At 44.2% G+C, this 17906-nt stretch overlaps 1 long non-coding RNA gene across 1 annotated transcript in view; it reads right to left on the bottom strand.

The window, feature by feature from the left end:
* LOC308193506 overlaps positions 1-17906 on the bottom strand; it is a 34807-nt gene that overhangs the window by 6445 nt on the left and 10456 nt on the right. The window contains exon 2 of the long non-coding RNA XR_013949694.1: positions 152-2651. This is a non-coding gene — a long non-coding RNA (uncharacterized lncRNA). The remainder of the gene's footprint in view (positions 1-151; positions 2652-17906) is intronic.

The following is a 17906-nucleotide window of genomic DNA, read 5'->3' as shown; positions in this document are numbered from 1 at the left end:
TGCTGGATTCTGCATCTACAGTCAGCAGGCCCACATCACCTTAGTTTTAGAGGGGTCACTCCAAATATATGGTTGTCTGAGGGGGAACTCAAGCACTCAAGCATGCTCTGTGTCTGTAGCAGTTTGTATAAAGGAAGAGGATAAAACTCACCTTCAGTGCAATGTTGCTGGAAACATGTAATCACTATTTAATTTGACTTCTCAATTTTGGAAAGTTCTTGGAAAGTCTCCAGGCATAAATGTACTTCTTGTTCTTATACCAACAGAAAGCTTCTTCTCAGTTTCAGGGAGACAAAACCTGGCACAGGAGGCAATGAAATACTGTAACAGAATTCGGAGTCTGACACAGAAACCTAAAATAATCCCTTCATTAGTGCTGTGGCATCTTCCTGTCATAAAATGACTGACAAATCTGTCATAATGCCTGAGCATTTATGAAAAAATTGATGGTTCTTTAGAGTTTTTCTTAGAAATTCGACATCTGCAGTAATCCCTAGGCATGAGATTTCTCTGATCTAAGTTCATTCCCCTGTAAATTAGATGCGCAATCTAAAGCAACATTCCTATGTGGTCAGTGGGGACAGATAGGAACCAAAAGACAAATTATTCCGTCCTAAAAGAGGTTTGAAGCATTAATGGAATGAACTGGCCCCTGAAAACGCTCCTCTCCCTCTCTCTCCACTAACTATGGAAGGAGCCTAGGCAACTGCCCTAAAGTGACTGAAGTTAGGCTAGATGCAACCCATCCTTGGTTCTTCTAGGCTCAATTTGAACCCACACACGTGTATATGTTGTGGGCAAACTTACGCTACAAACCAGCTACTTGAGTACATGCCTCCATCTTCCCCAAAAGAGGCCCTGAAAGCATGCAGGCATGTTCAGAAAGTGTCTAGTGATAACCAGCAAAGAGTCCATGCTATGACAACATCCTCAGGATTCCCTGTTTTTCTGGTGAACTGCAACAGTGCTGTGAAGTTGTGCATGCTCGAGCTGAGTGACAACTGCTTATACTGCTTTAAACATCTGGAGGCTCTAGCCGCAGACAGTGCTCCATCACAGTACAAGCTGTGCACACAAACACTCCCTGTTACAGGGAATGTGTGACATATGGGTTCCAGGCTATAGTCTTGTAGAGCATTTTAATGATTTTTATGATTAACACAAAGTTGATGTGTGTTTACATGTGCCACTTTTCTTTGGCTTTTGTAACCCCTAAGCTGTGTGCCCTACCAGAGTCCCGACGGTTGCAGTAGCCAGCCCTTTAAAAACCTCTCCTTCCCTTTTGTTATAGCCTAAGGGCCAAAACTGCAAAGTGACCTCGATAGGTTTAAGTAGGAGGAAGCTTAGAATCAATGAAAAGGCATGAGAAAGTCATGCACAAAGGGGGCTGATACAGGAGCAGGGGTGCAGAAGGCCAAAAGCAGGGTGGTGTTCAGCTCCTGCTCACTCTGTGTGTGCCCAGCAGCCTGGGAGACTGGCACAGCCACCTGGTGAAGGTTCAGCGGTCCGCAGTACCGTAAGGTCTGGAAATGCTCTTCTGGCAGAGTACAAGAGCATCAGGCTTTCAGGTCTTCCTGCGTTCTGTACAGAGTCAGTTTGTCACTTCCTGGCTCACGTCCAGATAAGACCTAAATCCTAACATGATCACAATTTTAAACAAGACACTTCTGCTTGGACCAGATTGCAAGTACGTGCAATTTGGGAACAGAAAAGCCTAAATGCTGCACACACTCAGCACAGAAGTGACACCCTGTACATGGCCTGTGTGTGTCACAGCTGACGGCGATGGAGTCGGATTGATGGAAATGGCTTCCTTCAGGCAGAACAGTCCTGTTGCTATGCCATTTCTGAGCCCTCTGCTTACTTCTGTTACTGGAAATGACTTACATCGGTTTCTAAATCTGTCTCTATTGATTAGCACTTAGTGAGTGGCTGCATGGCTGAATATAATGATCATGACTCCCACGCCTTTTGTTATTCCTGATGCACAGAAGATTGTTCTTTCCTTTTTTAGTTGCAGGATGTTCTTGTTATCTCAGCTTAGGGTTGTGCATACCTCATAGCCCATGGTATTTAGGAGTTGCTTTTAAACTATTTTATGCTGGCAACAAATGGGGGGGAAAAAAAGGGAAGAAGTGCATATTGCTAATTTTGAATGAAGCTATGACTATCTTCCAAAACGTTAAGGAGGTATAAAACATCACATAGCTCATCAGTTGTTATTGCACTAGGTATTTTACTGGCTATCTTTATTACTGAAAATGCTTGGGTTTCCTACAAGCATATTCATTACACTTACAGATTATTTTGGTTTACACTGCTTTTAAGTCTATGCTTTGACTGAAATAAAACTTGATCTTTCATCAGAGGAGTCCATTAATATTTGCCTTTACATGCAGTCATTGCAAATATCACATTATACAGTCACCACTACCTGGCAAGCTGCTGGATCCTCTCTGTAGTGATTTCTTGACTGTGGCATTGTACTTTTGGTGCTACTATGATTATAGCTCTAAATAACTTTTACTTAGCTCATGCATTCCAGCTCCTCTTCTGAGGAAAACTTGATATCAGATGTCAATTATTAGTAAATATAAATTAATTCGGCCATTTTCTTCAGCACAAAAAACAGTCATCCAAGTAAGAGTTAGCTGAAAACACAAGTAAAATTATGCATGATTACACAAGTGGTCAAAAGTACTTCTCAAATTTTGTTGTATAAGTTCAGGAAGACTCTCAGCTAAGACAGTAACAATAACTCCAGTGTAGTTCAGTGAAAAGAGAGTACACAGACCATTATGGTATGTAATTTGTCCGGTCATGCGATATTCATGTCCTAGCCTTTTCCACAACAGCCCTGTAATGTCTGCATCACCACGGGTCAGTGTCAGTTATGGTTCTCTAGGGTTTGCTGGGGGGGATTAAGCTGATAGTTCAAGCTCCTATTGAGGTTTCTTGAAGAGCTCGTCTATCTGCTCCGGTATACCATTCACCTCTGTGTCAACATGTCGCAGAAGTGCCTGGCACACGTCTCAGGGTGGCCTCACTCCTGTGCTTCTTGTCAAACTGGTGGAGCTGTGGTGCGGCAGCGCCAAGCTCCTCATAAGGGCACAGATACACTCATCTCCTCATCCAGCACTTCTGCAGTTGCTATTCTTCATTTTGGGACTAGGGAATGACAGTTTATAATCAGAGTCTGAATCTAAAAGAGGTTGCAAAGACCCGCTTCAAGCACAGCATGGATCCATCCCACCAGACTGCCATTCAAAGGTATCTGACATCATCATGAATTTGGGGAGCCATCTTCAAGTCTCTGGCTCTCCCTACATGGTTCTGGGGTGTCACAGACACCTCATCACCTCAGCTGTCTCTTAACTGTCCATGACCAGCAGAGAAGGAAAGCTGATCATTCACCTTCATCCTTCAGTGGAGAAAATGACTTAAAACTGTTGCTGGCACTGGGGGACTGAGTGGAGTAGCCCAGCAGATATAACAGTACTCCGTCACCTCATGCTGTACAACATGGCTCCCATTTGAAAACATGAGGCTACTGCTTCAAGTAGCTGCAGCTGGTGTCCAAGTGACCACAGCTATAAACAGAACGGATATGAACACCGTGGACACAGAATAAGGATGCTTGCATCTGAGTGCTTGCTGTGCACAAGTGAGGTCAGTTTTGCTCCCAGTAGTGCTGACCTGACGGGTGAGTTCTTGAATACAGATTTTCACAGGGCAGCATTGGACACCAGAGGCTCTCTCCTGTGGCATGCACTTTGCATACCAGCTGCTTTAACACATCCTCATGCTGAACACATTTAGGAACACATGCTTCAGACGTCACAAAAAGTGCCACCTCTGTACCACCAATATTGTCCTGGCCAGTCACAGCAATACTAGGCCCTTTGAGAAAGCTAGATGTCTGTTCATGTTAAGACAAAATCTCCAAGATATGGACGAGGAAGATTACAAAAAATAGAAGATAATACCAACATAGACAGCCGATGCTGATTCAGCTGCAACATACAACAATTTTTGGTCCTTCTTTCAAGAATGCTAATCTTTATCTTGGCAGGCTGATATACAAACCACAATCACAGGATACACAAATGACTCATCCCGGAGGGCTCTGCTTCTTCAGTGCCAATGCAATACTCTGCCTAAAACACATAAATGCAGAACATCTCTGAAGAGTCAACAAAGGCTGGGACAGGTATCCTCTGCTGCGTGCTCCACTGCTCTCACAGCAGTCTCCCCGACCCTGTTTATACTTTAACAGCTCTTAGTTCTGCTTGTAGGACTGTAATAGAAACACAGTGTAACTCAGTCACAGATGCAGGCTGTCATTTCTATAAAATGGCCAGACTCAAAGTGTGCACCTTCAGGGGGAGACCCACTCTGAAAGGAGACGCTAAGAAAATTCCATTCCTTATCTTCACCCTGATCTACAAGAAACACAAGAAACCACTTGCATCTTTAAACTTAATACTTAACAAATTTACAGTGAAAGAGGTACATTTTTGCTTCATTTCTTTCATTTTTTTTCCTTTTTTCTTTTTTTCTACTTTTAATACTAAAATAGGAGGAAGGATGGTCATGATTGTTGTCACAGGCTACAAGTCAGGAGATCAGTTTTTTGAAGTTTTCCTTGGTAGCTTTAGTCTCTGTTCACCTTAGGAAAGACAGGGTGACATTCTTCCTCAGCCTACAGGACTGTAAGAACTTTTAAGATGCAAAAAATGCTTTCAAGATCTCTGCCCACAAAGACAAATCTTTAATGTGGCAAGGCCCTCGATTTTACAAGCAAAGTTTTCACAAACGAACCACTTTGGTCTGAAAAGGAAGGCCTATAATGCAGAAATGAAAGGCAGAAACGTGTATGTTAGTGATTGGAGGGAAAGGGCAAGCCTGTAATTCTTTCACTGTGGACCAGATGTTCCAGGTCTGTGGAACCATCTGTGCACTTCTACCACAGAAATCAGTGTCAGGGATGATGAAGACAGCCCAGGTTGTGATCAACGCTGGGGAAATGTTGTTTATACACAGGATCTATCCAGAAAGCCCTTTGGAGACAACGCAGTAGATTATCATTGCCTGTTGTTAATCTGATCAGTCAAACCAAGACCTCCCATGTGTAGGGGGACACATGTCTCCATGGAAATGTGTCACTGTGTCCTCTTCCCTAGACGTTATCCATCCTTCATGCCTAGAAGAAGGCTGAATATAGGTTAGTGATCTAACTTTCCTTTATGCCCTTGCTGCAGTTTTCCTGAGAGCCATTGCCCTCCAAGGTTTGGCTCACAGACCTATATTGAACCATACATCACCATGCAGGATTCCCTCCTGTCATCAAGCAGCAGTTGCACGTAAAAGGCAGATCTTGTGAATAAGGCTTAACTACCACCAATATGAAATATAGGGAATAGATCACTGCACACTCTCCTATACTAAACAAACATTTCAATTACAATATTATTTTCTTTTCACACTTCCTGTAATATTCCTCAATTGTTGGTCCAATTGTTCCTTGACCAGGTCTTTGAATTGTTCTTTCAACAGACCTGCAAAAGCTCAGAAGCATCTGTGATATAAAAAATATCAGATTTAACACCTCATGGTTGGATCAAATCTGGGGTATCTAGGTCTAGTTACATTTCCAGCAGAAAATTTGACTAAATGAGTGAACTCTATACATATAAATAAATATCGCTTAGTTATAAGTACATAATGTATACAAGTAAATAATATATATAAGTAAATAACTTATCTTGCTTGGAATAAGCATCCAGTGGCATACCAATTGGCACATGGCTCACCTATGAGATGCCATTTTGAGGTCATGGTCATGTAAATACAAAAAAGATGGTTCCCAAATATATTACAGGAACAAACACGGGAAGCTGAAGCAGAAAGGGCTTCAGTCTGTGACAGCCCTGTTCGTCAGAAAGCAGCCAGCCCTGAGAGCGAGTGCTGGCTGCCGCGAGCTGTTGGAAACTTCGGAGAAGGCAGGCTGTGGCAGGAAATAAAAAAGCACATTGAATAAATCACTTGATGCTCTGATTAAGAGGCATGGGACTGTATATCATGTGATAGTTAAAGCTGTAAGCTCCAGCCTCAAATATATTATTTGGTACATGAATGGTTTGAATGGGCAGATGGTATTCATGAGCAGGATTACTATTTCTAGCAAAACAGGTCAAACCAAGTCACTTAGAAATGGAATTAAAATTTAAAGATCATTATCTCTGAAGGTGTGTGATTTTTTTTAAACAGAGGTAATGAATCGGGCTTAAGCTCATTATAATCGCACCATTTACAACAAGAACTCATCCTGTGTAACAGAGAAATGCTTTGCCTTTGTTTCCTTTCTGTCAGTTAACTACCCATGCATTTTCCAGCATGACATTTGCCTCCAAATAAGAAGGGCTCAGCTGGCTGGTACTGACCAGAAGCATTCATTTCCCTAAACTACCCAAGAAGGCCAGAGGCTGAGTGACATAGTGAAGCGAATAAAAGCAAGTGCCACGAGTAAAGCACGGCTCACATATGGCAGCGCCTGCCTTTCTGAACAGCGCCAGGCCTGACTCTGCACTGGTGTTTGTGGCAGCCCACACTCCGATGGCCGTCCGGCCTGCCACCCGAGGCAGGGCCTGCCGCAGGCTGCATGGGCCGCTCAGGGAGGAGACACTGCCCCAGGAGGGTGGGAACCATAAAAATCAACCCTATGGCAGAAGTATAGGACTGGCGTAGGGCCCACACTGCTTCCCTGACGGCAACAAGGGGAAAAGACTGCTGCCTCCAGTTGCTGGCTGGTCAGGAGCGGAGGTTCCAGTGGCCCCTCAAAAAAACTGATCTGGCATGGAGGGAGGGGAAGTGGCTGGCAGCCAGGCAGCTGCCTACAGGGGAAAGACAACAAGCCTGTGCGCTGCCCCTGAGAAGGACTGGAGGATGCTCTGGGAATGGTCTCAGGGAAGGAGGGGTCCTTCTGCCTTTTCTACATGAGCATTAGCCCTTTGGGACAATCACTCATGGAGACATTCTTTGCCATAAGGCCCCCAAACTCCAGCACATTAGCAAGACTATAATAATCAGGAAAATTAGGACCCCTCTCTTCTCCTCACTGTGCTGCTCAGCACCTGCTCAGTCCTGGGAGAGTCTCCAAATTGCTTCAGCACTGGCTGACACCAGGCTCCCAAGGCAAGCCTGGGGAGTCTCACCCGAGCCTGAGTCTTGCCCCAGAAGCCTGGAGACGGTGCCCCAAAAGCAGTGCTCCAACAGGCTGGGCCAGCCAGAGCTGCTGGAAGAGGCAGGCAGCTCCCTCGCCCCTGGGCAGGGGAGGCAACAGCCTCGTAAACCCGAGCAGAAGGAGGCCACCAGCCTGGGACAGCTCTGCTCGCTGGCGAGAAACAGGGTGGCTCGTCCCTGCTCCTCCCATGCCAGCGCTGCATCACCAGACCCAGGAGCATGAGGAGATCGTGCCTGGGGCCATCACCCATCTTGGGCAAGTAATCAACAAGATTCTTGCTCCACTGACTAGGAAGGCAGAGCATGGAGGAGCGTGGAGCTGCAGGAGAGCTGCGGTGTGGGAAAAGGAGGGGGGCGAAGACTCAGTGGAGTTGTCACAGAAGTGGCTGCTGTTTGAAGAAGGTGCTCATAACCCAACAGCTCTCATATATACACCTGTGAGCTCTGATTTCAGCTAGGTCTTCAGACAGTGTCTCCAACAGTCAAAATCACAAATTTATTACCTCCATATGGGAGGGAGGACACTGCCATCCACATACAGGGATGTTTAAGCAACACAAAGAGGGTTCGGATTGGAAAGGGACCTTTGTGTGGTGGCAGTGCAGAACCTCCTAACAGCCTTTGCTCCAAGGGCCTTGCACTGCACATAGATTCACTGGTAAAAAGGAGGGGGAGAGAGGAGGCAAGAGAACACTACAGTTTTACATGGGGCAGGAAAGGAAGGCCTGTGGGAAACAAAGGCTGAAGATGGCAAACCACAGGAGAAGAACAAATGAAAGAAGAGGCAGTGAAGGTGGCTGGAAGTGAAGGGACAGGGTTGAATGGATGGCAAAGAGTTTGTTTTGCTGGTCGATCTGCAGAGGAGGTGACCAGGGACACAGGTCCCGCGCAAGCGCGTCAGCTGGCTTTCCCCAGCTGCTCTAGCTTAAATGCAGTCCCTGCAGCAGCCAGCTCTGCTGCGGGTGCCAGAGACACAGAGCCTGCTAGGTGCAGAGCAGATGTCGATCAGCATGACCCTGAAAAGCAAGATTGTATTAGATCAGTATCACACAAATTACTGTGCCAGAAGGTGCAACAAATGACATATTTTGACAGATTGCTATATACATATAAAGATATAGCTCAGCTGACAACGCAGAGATACGGCTCATTCTGCGATGATTTTTTTCCAGGCCTGACCCTTCTGCAACTAATCAAAGTGTGATGCGTGTTTCGTCTGCTCGTGCCCACATACAAATTTAAGACGTGTGATTTTAACACGTGTTATGATTATGAGAAACACCAAACGGAAGCTTTTGGAAAGTAAAGCTGCGTGCTTAACCACAAGACACACACAGCGTTAAGTGGAGCCTCCAGTGTGCCTCATTCAGCTCCACGGGTGGCAGGGCCTGGGGGAGGCACTCGGTTCCCCCGTCACCAGCACCCATCTTGTTCTCTGTGCTGTCTTTCAGCAGCTGCAGCAAAACCTGGCAGCTCTGGTGACATGCAGCATGTTGGATGGCCAGTGGCAGCTCTTCACACTTCAGCTAAAGGACATTTATTGATTCTGTGTCTCTTGTGTCTCCCTTTTTTTTTTTTTTTTTTATAAGCTGGAGAGTGAGTTACAGAGAGCAGGAACTGCCAGAGGGAAACTGGTGACATCCCTGTCTGGCTCCTGGGAATCCGGCTTGTAAGCAAATATATAAGGATCTGAATCAAAGTGCCCTCATTTGGAGTTGTAAACAGGATTTAAATGCTGCATAAGCCTTGTGACTTCTCTTTTGAGTTCTGCCATCCATAATTCATTATTTGTTGCATGTGACTCATCGGTTAAATCATATGCGTTTTTTGTGCTACGCACTTGCCTGCTAGTGAGTTTATCTAAAACTCTGTATGAAAAAAACCTCCCTGAAATTTGAGTAAAAAGAAACACTTTTGGCAAATGTTCATAGAAAATGAAAGGAAAACGGAAGTAGATCCAGTGTAAGTGAAGACAGATCTTGAATGGGTAAAAGATTTGAAAATTATTTATTTTGGTTTTCATTCAAGTCAAGCTGAGCCAATTTACCCGGAGAGATATGAGGCACATCAGATACAAAGGCCATGTCAGGTAGGGACAAACTTCTCTTTTATCATGTTATGTGGTCAGTTGCTGAGCTGTAATTTGAACTGTAGATCAAGTAAACATAGCAAAGACACAAAGCATTAGCCAGGCTCCAGTAAGCGCAGATCCTGAGAGTCAGTTTCCAAACTTTCCAGTTTGTGGTATCAGATATCATAAGCCTTACATCCATTCTTGTGGAAGGATTCAGTGTTCTAAAGGGAACCAAAGAATGCCAGGGACCATTTACCGTTTGTAGGTAATAAGGTCTGCTTGCTCCCTTTGCCTCTTTCCTCCCTTTAGCAGATTTAATTTGTAACTTCTTGCTGGTCACTTCTGCCAGTACCTTTACCTGACAGCCCCCAGCAAAGGAGCAGTATGTGCTGGTGTAGTGGGTTTACGTGGCAAGGTTTTGGTAGCAGGGGGCCATAGAGGTGGCCACGTAAACCCACTACAGCTGGTTTGGCCCCAGCCTTTCAGAGGGATTCAGAATAACTTGAGCTTCACAGACACTGCACAGGCACATCCTCATTCAGACTGAGGTGTCGTCACCAGATCTTAATGCTGAAGTGGTTCAGAGAGGCTTTAGTATAAAGAAGCACCAGGCTCCATTCAGCAGCGTGGCTGACATGCAAATGAAAGATAAATAAATGACAACCTGTTAGAGCTTCAGCTTGCAGAGAGTCAAGTAACTCTCGGAAAGTATTTGGCACTTTCCATTTCAGGTAATTTCCAGGGAAGCTGAGAGATTTCAGTGCTGCTCCATCACTTGTAATGGTGAACTCTGGCCATGACCCATGCAGCCCTTGGCTTTTCTGTGGCAGATAAATAGAGGTCCTGGGCGCTCCAGCCTCTGAAACATTGCTGATTAATTCCAAGGCCTTCTCTGTTTTGTTTGAGGATTAAATTCTCATTTTCAAGAATAAATGTCCTAATGAAAACCTCCTTTTCTCTATCTCCATGGTGCAGGCAATGTGTTAGCCTATATGGCTAGTGTATGCTATAGAGATTACTGACAGGGCAAAGGTCATAAATTTAGTGGCATCTACTATACACACAGAGGAAAAAGTTCTACTTATTGTCCCTGTTTTTAATATCTGTACTGATTTATGCTAGCCAGCCAGGTTCATTGAGCAGAGGTGCATTTATCAAAGCTGATGTGTTTATTTAAGTGAATATTTACATACGTACTTCCATAACAGCTGTGTTCATGACAGACTAAGTATCGTCAGACTAACAGACCAAACAGAGCACAATACGAGGCAAAAATAATTCGCCATGCTGTGCTGTCCTGCCATCACAGGACTCCTATCATGTCCTTTAGTCACTTTGATACTCTTCACATGCAAGTAGCTTACCAAAAGGTTGGCACTTTTACGTCAGTTCTTCTCAAAGAGCTTATGTCTGTGCACCTCTCTTGGGCTTGGGCTCTCTAAGCAGGACTTGCTGTGGTGCCAGCAAGTCTCTGGGGCCATGCAAAGCCTCCAGCTTTGCAGAGCTTCCAGCCTCCACGTTCTGTGGCCAGGACAGTCATCTGCCTGCACAGGAGCCACCACCAGGTCTGGGCTCACCTATGGAAGAAGTGGGCTGGCAGGTCAGCCTCTGGTTAGGACACTCCTTTCCTCTCCACTGTGGAAAGCTGTAGCACTGGCTGTGTGCTACACTTCAGGACGAGTTGCTTGAGATTTCACATCCCCTAAATGCAATTGCATAGACAGGAGAACCCAGTCACCAAGCAGGAGTGCAGCTCAAGGGACATAGATTTAACAGCACCCAGTGGAGGTGCATTATTAAACTGATACAAACTTAATAAACAGAAGAGCTGCTAATTATCTAAAGGAGTTAAGCAATGAAAAGTGGCAGAAGGCCAAGCAACAATATTGAGTCTTCATAATGCAAAAGGAAGCTATCCAGCAAATCCGCAGTTCATAATACGAGAGAGAGGAAGAGATGGATACCATAAAAGATGATGATTTGCATGTTATTAGTAATCCTTTCATGATTTTTTTATTGAAGCTATTTATATAAATCCAGTAGATGGAGGATCGTCACAGAAGTCATACTGTTTTTAAAATGTACTTGGGAAGTCAAGTGATCCTCCTTCAGAATTTAAAAAAAAAGAAAAAAAGAAAAAAAAAGAAAAAAAAAGGCTCTGAAAGTATTTAAAAAATGAAAGTGTGAACTACTTTCCTTTAGCCTGCCATGCTCCACAATTACTGTATGAGGAGAACAAGCAAATTGTTCCAGGAAAGGGAGAAGACCCTGCAGGAGATGACCATTGCTCACCTGCTTGTGCCTCTGGCTCCTGGGAGCCCAAAGCACCGGGGCTAGCTGCTGCCTGGGCTGGAGATGAAGGCTCCCGGGGACCAGGCCGCCAGCAGCCCACAGACCAGCGCCGAGACAGGAGCCAGCGGCTGCCCTTCCCCTGCTGCAGAAGAGGACACACACGGGGGTTCAGTGGTCTCTCAGACCTCAAGCCTGCCAAGACGGGACCCATATTAGCACAAACACTGCTGCCACGCACAGGGCTAGCACAAACACAGCACACACTGTGGCTGGCTCTGAGAAGCTGAACGCCTCACTGCTGCAAAGGCAGAGGACAAAGCAGGCGTTAATACGCAGCCACCAGCACCTACGCAGTGACCATAACCAAAGCAGCCATCTTCTTCAGAGGTGAGGCTGAAGTGGAGATAATTACCACACCGTAGGGCCACATCCTAGTGCAAACCAGTTCTTTTCTTGGTCTGTCGTCAATAGATTTAGTGTTTGCATAACAAAAGTGTCTGGTCAACACAGCCACATGCAGACCCAGGTGTCCCAGAGTCCAGGGCTCTCTAGCACATGCTGTTACTGCCACCACAAGTGCGGGCACGCAAGGAAGAAATCAAACCTGCCACAACCAAAGTGAATTTTGTCCTCACATAACACCATTTTTAGAAGAAGTCACTCCAAGCAATCTCCCTTGCCTGTGTCACTTGTGCAGTGGGTCAGGAGGCCTCGCACACTGCTTGTGGCACCCTGCCTGCTCCTGCCTGGGATCTGTCTGTGCGCGCATGTGGCATCACACTTCACTTTAAAAATTGCTCTAATTGTGCTCTCTGTGAAATATATCATTAACAATTTTCCCAGTCTTGTCACCAACTTGGTTAACCATTAATAGGATCACTCTTCACAAAGTCCTCGAAGTGCATGTGAGCACAAGAGGTGACATTTTTCCCTTCAGTAAACCAGGCTCTGCGCTTCAAGGATGCGGGTGATCAGCTGCAGACTGTGAAAATGCTTCTCCATTTGCACACACGAACTAGAAATATTTAACTCATTGCTTTATGCAAAACTACAAGAGGCCTTGGGCAGCTCTTTTGTACTCTGACATAAATTCTGTGAGGAATGAGGAGCTTTACGTGGTGTTTTTATGAACTATGTTTATGCTTCTCCAGCTTGCAATGTGCTGCTGGCAAGGGAGAGGCAGGAAAGTAGTTAATCACTAGCCTTTACTGTAGAAAATGAACTGTGGGCAAACAGTACATGGGGCAGGCTGGTGCGAAATGGCCTGTCAGGAGCTGAATGGGCTGTTTTCCTGAGGGAGAAGCACCATGGTGAAGACAACAGAAGGTCCACTAGCTGAGGAGTAATTTCAGAAGTTAAAATTTTGAAAGGACAAAGCATAGGAGGCAAGAATGCTTACGAAGAGGCACACAGAGGGACAGAAAACAGCAGGATGGATCTGGGAAAAGCAAAGCATGCTGCGTAGCTGCTCCTGCAGCTTTAGACAATCTGAAATTTGCCCTGGCCCTCTAATCAAAGGGCACTGCCAGCTATGTTCAGGAACATAACAAATGCTGGCTTGTTGTGAAGAGGGAGCTGCATCACTACAATTATTTCTGATAGCACTGCTTGCCCAGAAGGTAAGTGCCTTAAAAACAGACTCCTTGGCATGTCCCCAGCAATGAGTAAGAGCTTGACTCACAGACCTGGTCTTGAAGGATCGTTTGGACCTACCCTATAAAGAAGCTACTTTGTCTCTTGATTTAGGGTTTAATTGGAGAGACTGTAAACAGGCTGGGATCTTGTGATGAAACTGCAACTTCTTCTTCCCTGAGAAGGAGCCTATCACAAAAGTCTTCTTCCTCCCTTCCTCCTCCCCTGTCCCTGTGCCACCAAGCCCCTGGGCCGCACTGGCCTGGGGAAGGTCCCAGGAGCAGGAGGGGTACCAGGGCCAAGGGAGGGATGCGGAGAGGAAGGAAGGCCTCTCCTTCTGGTGGTGGGCAGGTGTTGCAACCGCTTAGTCACAACGTGCAACTTCGGGTGCTGAGAAATGTACAAATGCTTGGGTAAACGTACAAACAACACCGTGTGGGGCACGGGGAAATCACTTCTTCCTCCAGCTGCCGTACACCGAGGTCATGCAGAACTGGTGTGAGAGAGGCTTGACTTTTCAGCTGCAGGCTCCATGCCAAGCCCAAAGCGAGACACCACCATAAAACAATTAATAATTTGGAAACTGAAATTATCCCTTCAAGAGAGCTCTCACCCCGTGTGAGTGGCCTGCCCCCGGCAGGAGGTATCACCCTCGTTTCCTGCCCTCACACCGCCAGCGGCCTGCGCGCCCAGCGCAAAGTGCCAAGCAAGACCCTGTGTGTTTTAAGTATAATGGGTGTGGAAGCTGTATTTACAACTTGCTTGGGGAAAAAAAAAAAGATGAAAAAAAATACAAAAGCAACCAACGGTGAGGTTTCACAGGTAGTAAAATGAGCAGATGCAATTAAAAATGCATACTGAACCCAGAGAGAAAGCTGGTGCCTCTTTCATACAGTGCATCGTCCTAGCCATAACACAGAGCAGGTATTTAGCATTCAGAACAGAAAAGAATAAATAAGGTTAGAGGCAAAAAAGCCACAAAGATCCATTTTACATCTAGAAGACGCAGGCAATAAAGCCGTGACTCACCCTTAACAAATCCATCTGCTATTTTGTGACTAATGCATTAAATTATATAATTCACTCATGTCCTTCTCTTAGGTTTTTACTAAAGGCCATTTGCTGAATTACAGTTAGAGATAGCAAAATGAAGTGAAAAAGCAGGGCCTTTTAGAGAAAGGGAAGCAATCAGCACTAATGGATTTATTGTGCAAAAGCCTATGTGGTTGAAAAACCACGCACGTACACACACATCTGGCTGCTTCAGCTGTTGGCGGAGTCGTAATATAGCTTGCTGATGCCAAACAAAAATCCATACTAATACAATTCTGTATTTATCCATTATTATAATGTAGATGTCAAGATATTAACCACAAACGTAGCAACAACGGAAAACAAACAGCTAGGTTTTCCAAGAGAAAGTTAAATTTAAATGTAGGTTAACCAAAGTCCATGCTAAACAACTTAGCTAACAGACTGGCAAGGCTTACTTACTGCGTCGCAGAGGAACTGTTCCAACATTTGCAATGACAACAGTGGGGACATCGCTTCCAAAAGAAAAGAAAGGCTCTTTCCCTCTCTGACCCAGAACTCTGGCCCCTACACATTGGTCAGAAGCGCGTGTGTCTTTGTTAGTACATGTAATCAGCATTTTCAGAACAAGAGCATACTTCAAGAAATTATAACTTTAGCAATAGAGTTCGGGATACGTAACTACCAAATCTTTATCTAAAAGTCTATAAAAAGAAAAGTTTTGAGGAGAATAAGTGGATAGAAATTGACAGATAGGCTTTCCTTATGTAAACAAGCTAAATCTTTGTCCAGCAACACACCTGAGCCAAGCCAATCATGCTTAAAATGACACATTTAGGAAAACATTTGCTTAGGGCCTGCAAGAAAGAGGAACCATTAAGCTGAACTCTGGGTGCAGTACATGAATGTTGGGATGTGATACCAGTGCTTGGAATTATTTAGCTTCCCTTCATTCTGTCCATTCTGGTACTTTTCATGCTCTAAAGCTGTCTTAGCCACACCATCACTAGTTTCATAATATTGGATTATCTTTCATAAAAGTCCAGCTCTTGCCTTCATGTGGTCAATGAAGAAACTCCACTTCCCTTTTGAAAATTACTCATATCCTCAGAGTTGCACATCAAAGCATGGAAAAATGAAAGCCCTAAAGTCTCCGAAAACAGAAAGCTAAAAGAGAAATGAATATTAAGTATTTACAGAAACACTGGGAGTTTTTAAGCAAATGTCATTATTTTCTATAGGGAGACTGATTCCTGGTTTGCAGGGCCCTGCTATTTATATAGAGAGAAGCTTAAGCAGCCTTTGAGAAGGCTCCAATAAATGGGAGCTAAATGATTTTTTGTATTCGGAGGCCTGTTGACGTTACGTGCAATACAGCAAGAATTTTCCACAAGAAAGATAGCTGATGACACGTCCATTTTCTAAAAGATGAGAATTTACCATAAATATATATTTCCTTAAAGGCTGCAAAGTCTTGAAGACATTAGGTTCATTTACATTTCAAATTGTTAAACATTTGGTTGTGCTTTCAAAATATACAAGATTTTTTTTTTCTCTGAAATTCTTCTTCCTACTCACCAGCACTGGTCGGCAGAGGTTATCAGAGAAAAGCTTTGAGAAGATTTCAACCTCTGATTATTGCTTTTTAAATATAATATTGTTATATTTACAACAATGGGTTATATTATTATTATATTTATAACTGTTATATTTAAAAATCACATTTTTTTCAAGAGAAAGCTCTTGAAAAAAAAAATCACTATGCTTTCAAAATTCATGTTGAGAAGTGATCCTGAGTAATGACTTTAAAAAGTAATGTTTTGCAACCAAATTTAAAAATTCCTTACAGATGGCACAGTTATTCCCTGATTACTTGTGACCACACCATGAATAGAATGGGACCCTATGGGAAAAATAAATGAGTAATAGATTGTCGGCTTTAATGGGAAGATTGCATTTTCAATGGCTTATTTGCAAGGAAATGGGTTAGAAACCACTTTTGAAAGGATAAGTGAGATCATTTTACACATTTCTTCAAACCAAAGGCGTTGCGTGGAAGCATGTCTTGCAAGCGTGCAGTGTCTGACTCTGACAACAACTTTGGACACCCACAGAATTTGCCTCTTTTAGATCAGCATGGTACATTTAACACAACAAGACACAAAATGAGAAGGAGGATATATTCATTTCAGCACAGAGTGGGCAAGTTGAGATGAGTTAAATGAAGCTATGACTCTATGCATGGTATACATTAATTGTGGGCTCTGCCTGGAAAATAAAAGATGACTCTGTTTACCCAACATTTATATAACATCCTTCCTCATTAAGAGTTCATTAACAGCATCAGTCACTGAAATCACAAGGAGAGGGAATAAAACACCCAAGTCCATTTTAACCTGCTAATTAGCTGGGCAATCTGATTAGACATTCACAACAGCTGTTGCCTTCTTGGGGGTTTCAGTGCTCAGCTGTGGAAACAAATGCACACTGCAACACATTAAAAGAAAGAAAAAGCACATTTGGGGGGATTAAAAAACAACAGCTCAGAGATGGGAAAGTTTCATGAAGGCACGGCATACATAAACCTGCACCATTAAAATTGTGCTTGGTTTTCCTGAGGGGCATCTGGAACAGAGAACGTCCCTTGCTGCTACATGATTTACTTCCCTGACAGAGAGCACTGAGTGCTTTCCTGAATCACAGCCATATCAGGTTTTACTGCATACTGCAATTCTTTGTTTCTTTTATAATTATCAGATAGGATTTGCACATTTGGCCTTTGTTGCCCCTGAAGACAAGGGGAGCCATAATATTGATTTCAAGGGGAGACAAGCATTGGCAGCTTTTCCATCCATAGTAAATACATGCATGCAAACACATGCCATCCTAGGCTCCAATTACTTAGTTAAAAGTTAAATGTATAGGAAAACAGTACGTCTTTAACAACTCCTTTCTTCTTGCTCTCCATGAAAAGATAACCAATAACAACACTGATTTCAATTTCCTGTGTTGTCTTCAGACATCAGCTCTTATGCCACTACTGCTGCAGAGAACCAGGTGCTGTTATAACTCCTGTGCAACTACCTAGAATGAGAGGATTTTTTGACCAAGAAGGCTTCGAACCTGAGGTCCTTAGAGGGATTGTGAACTTCATTCATTTTGCCTTGCAAACAGGGTGACAAATTCAACTTCTCTGTTCACTGCTGGTGAGGAAACGTGACAACACGAAGCCAAAAACCAGAAACCAGCTATAGTGCAAACCACACAATGTTGATAGCATACTGCTTCTAACATCGTTTTAGAAGTGATCTGTTCGTGTTCTGCTGGCTTTTATGTCTTAGCTGTGCAGGACGTAGATTTCATGCCTGTTCCAGAGGGAGCATGAGTCACCATAACGTGATCCAAGTCTACCTTCCCCTCCCCCCCGATGATCACAGTTTCCAGTACATCATTTTCATGCCATCCCTTAGTAGTAACTGGAGATCGACCACTGAAAAATTCTGCAATCCCAGCTCTTCAGGCAAGACCATATAGCTGGCGAGTCACATTTACTCCAAGCATCTCTAATTAATGAGCAGGGTTGGAATCCAGTAAACATGTTAGAATGGCAGATGAGTTCCGAAATCACAGCCCT

Source organism: Anser brachyrhynchus, assembly GCF_964034855.1.
Source record: "Anser brachyrhynchus genome assembly, chromosome: 3".
Classification (NCBI taxonomy): domain Eukaryota; kingdom Metazoa; phylum Chordata; class Aves; order Anseriformes; family Anatidae; genus Anser; species Anser brachyrhynchus.
The sequence above is the reverse complement of the archived record's forward strand: the minus strand, read 5'-3'. Positions and strand labels throughout refer to the sequence as shown.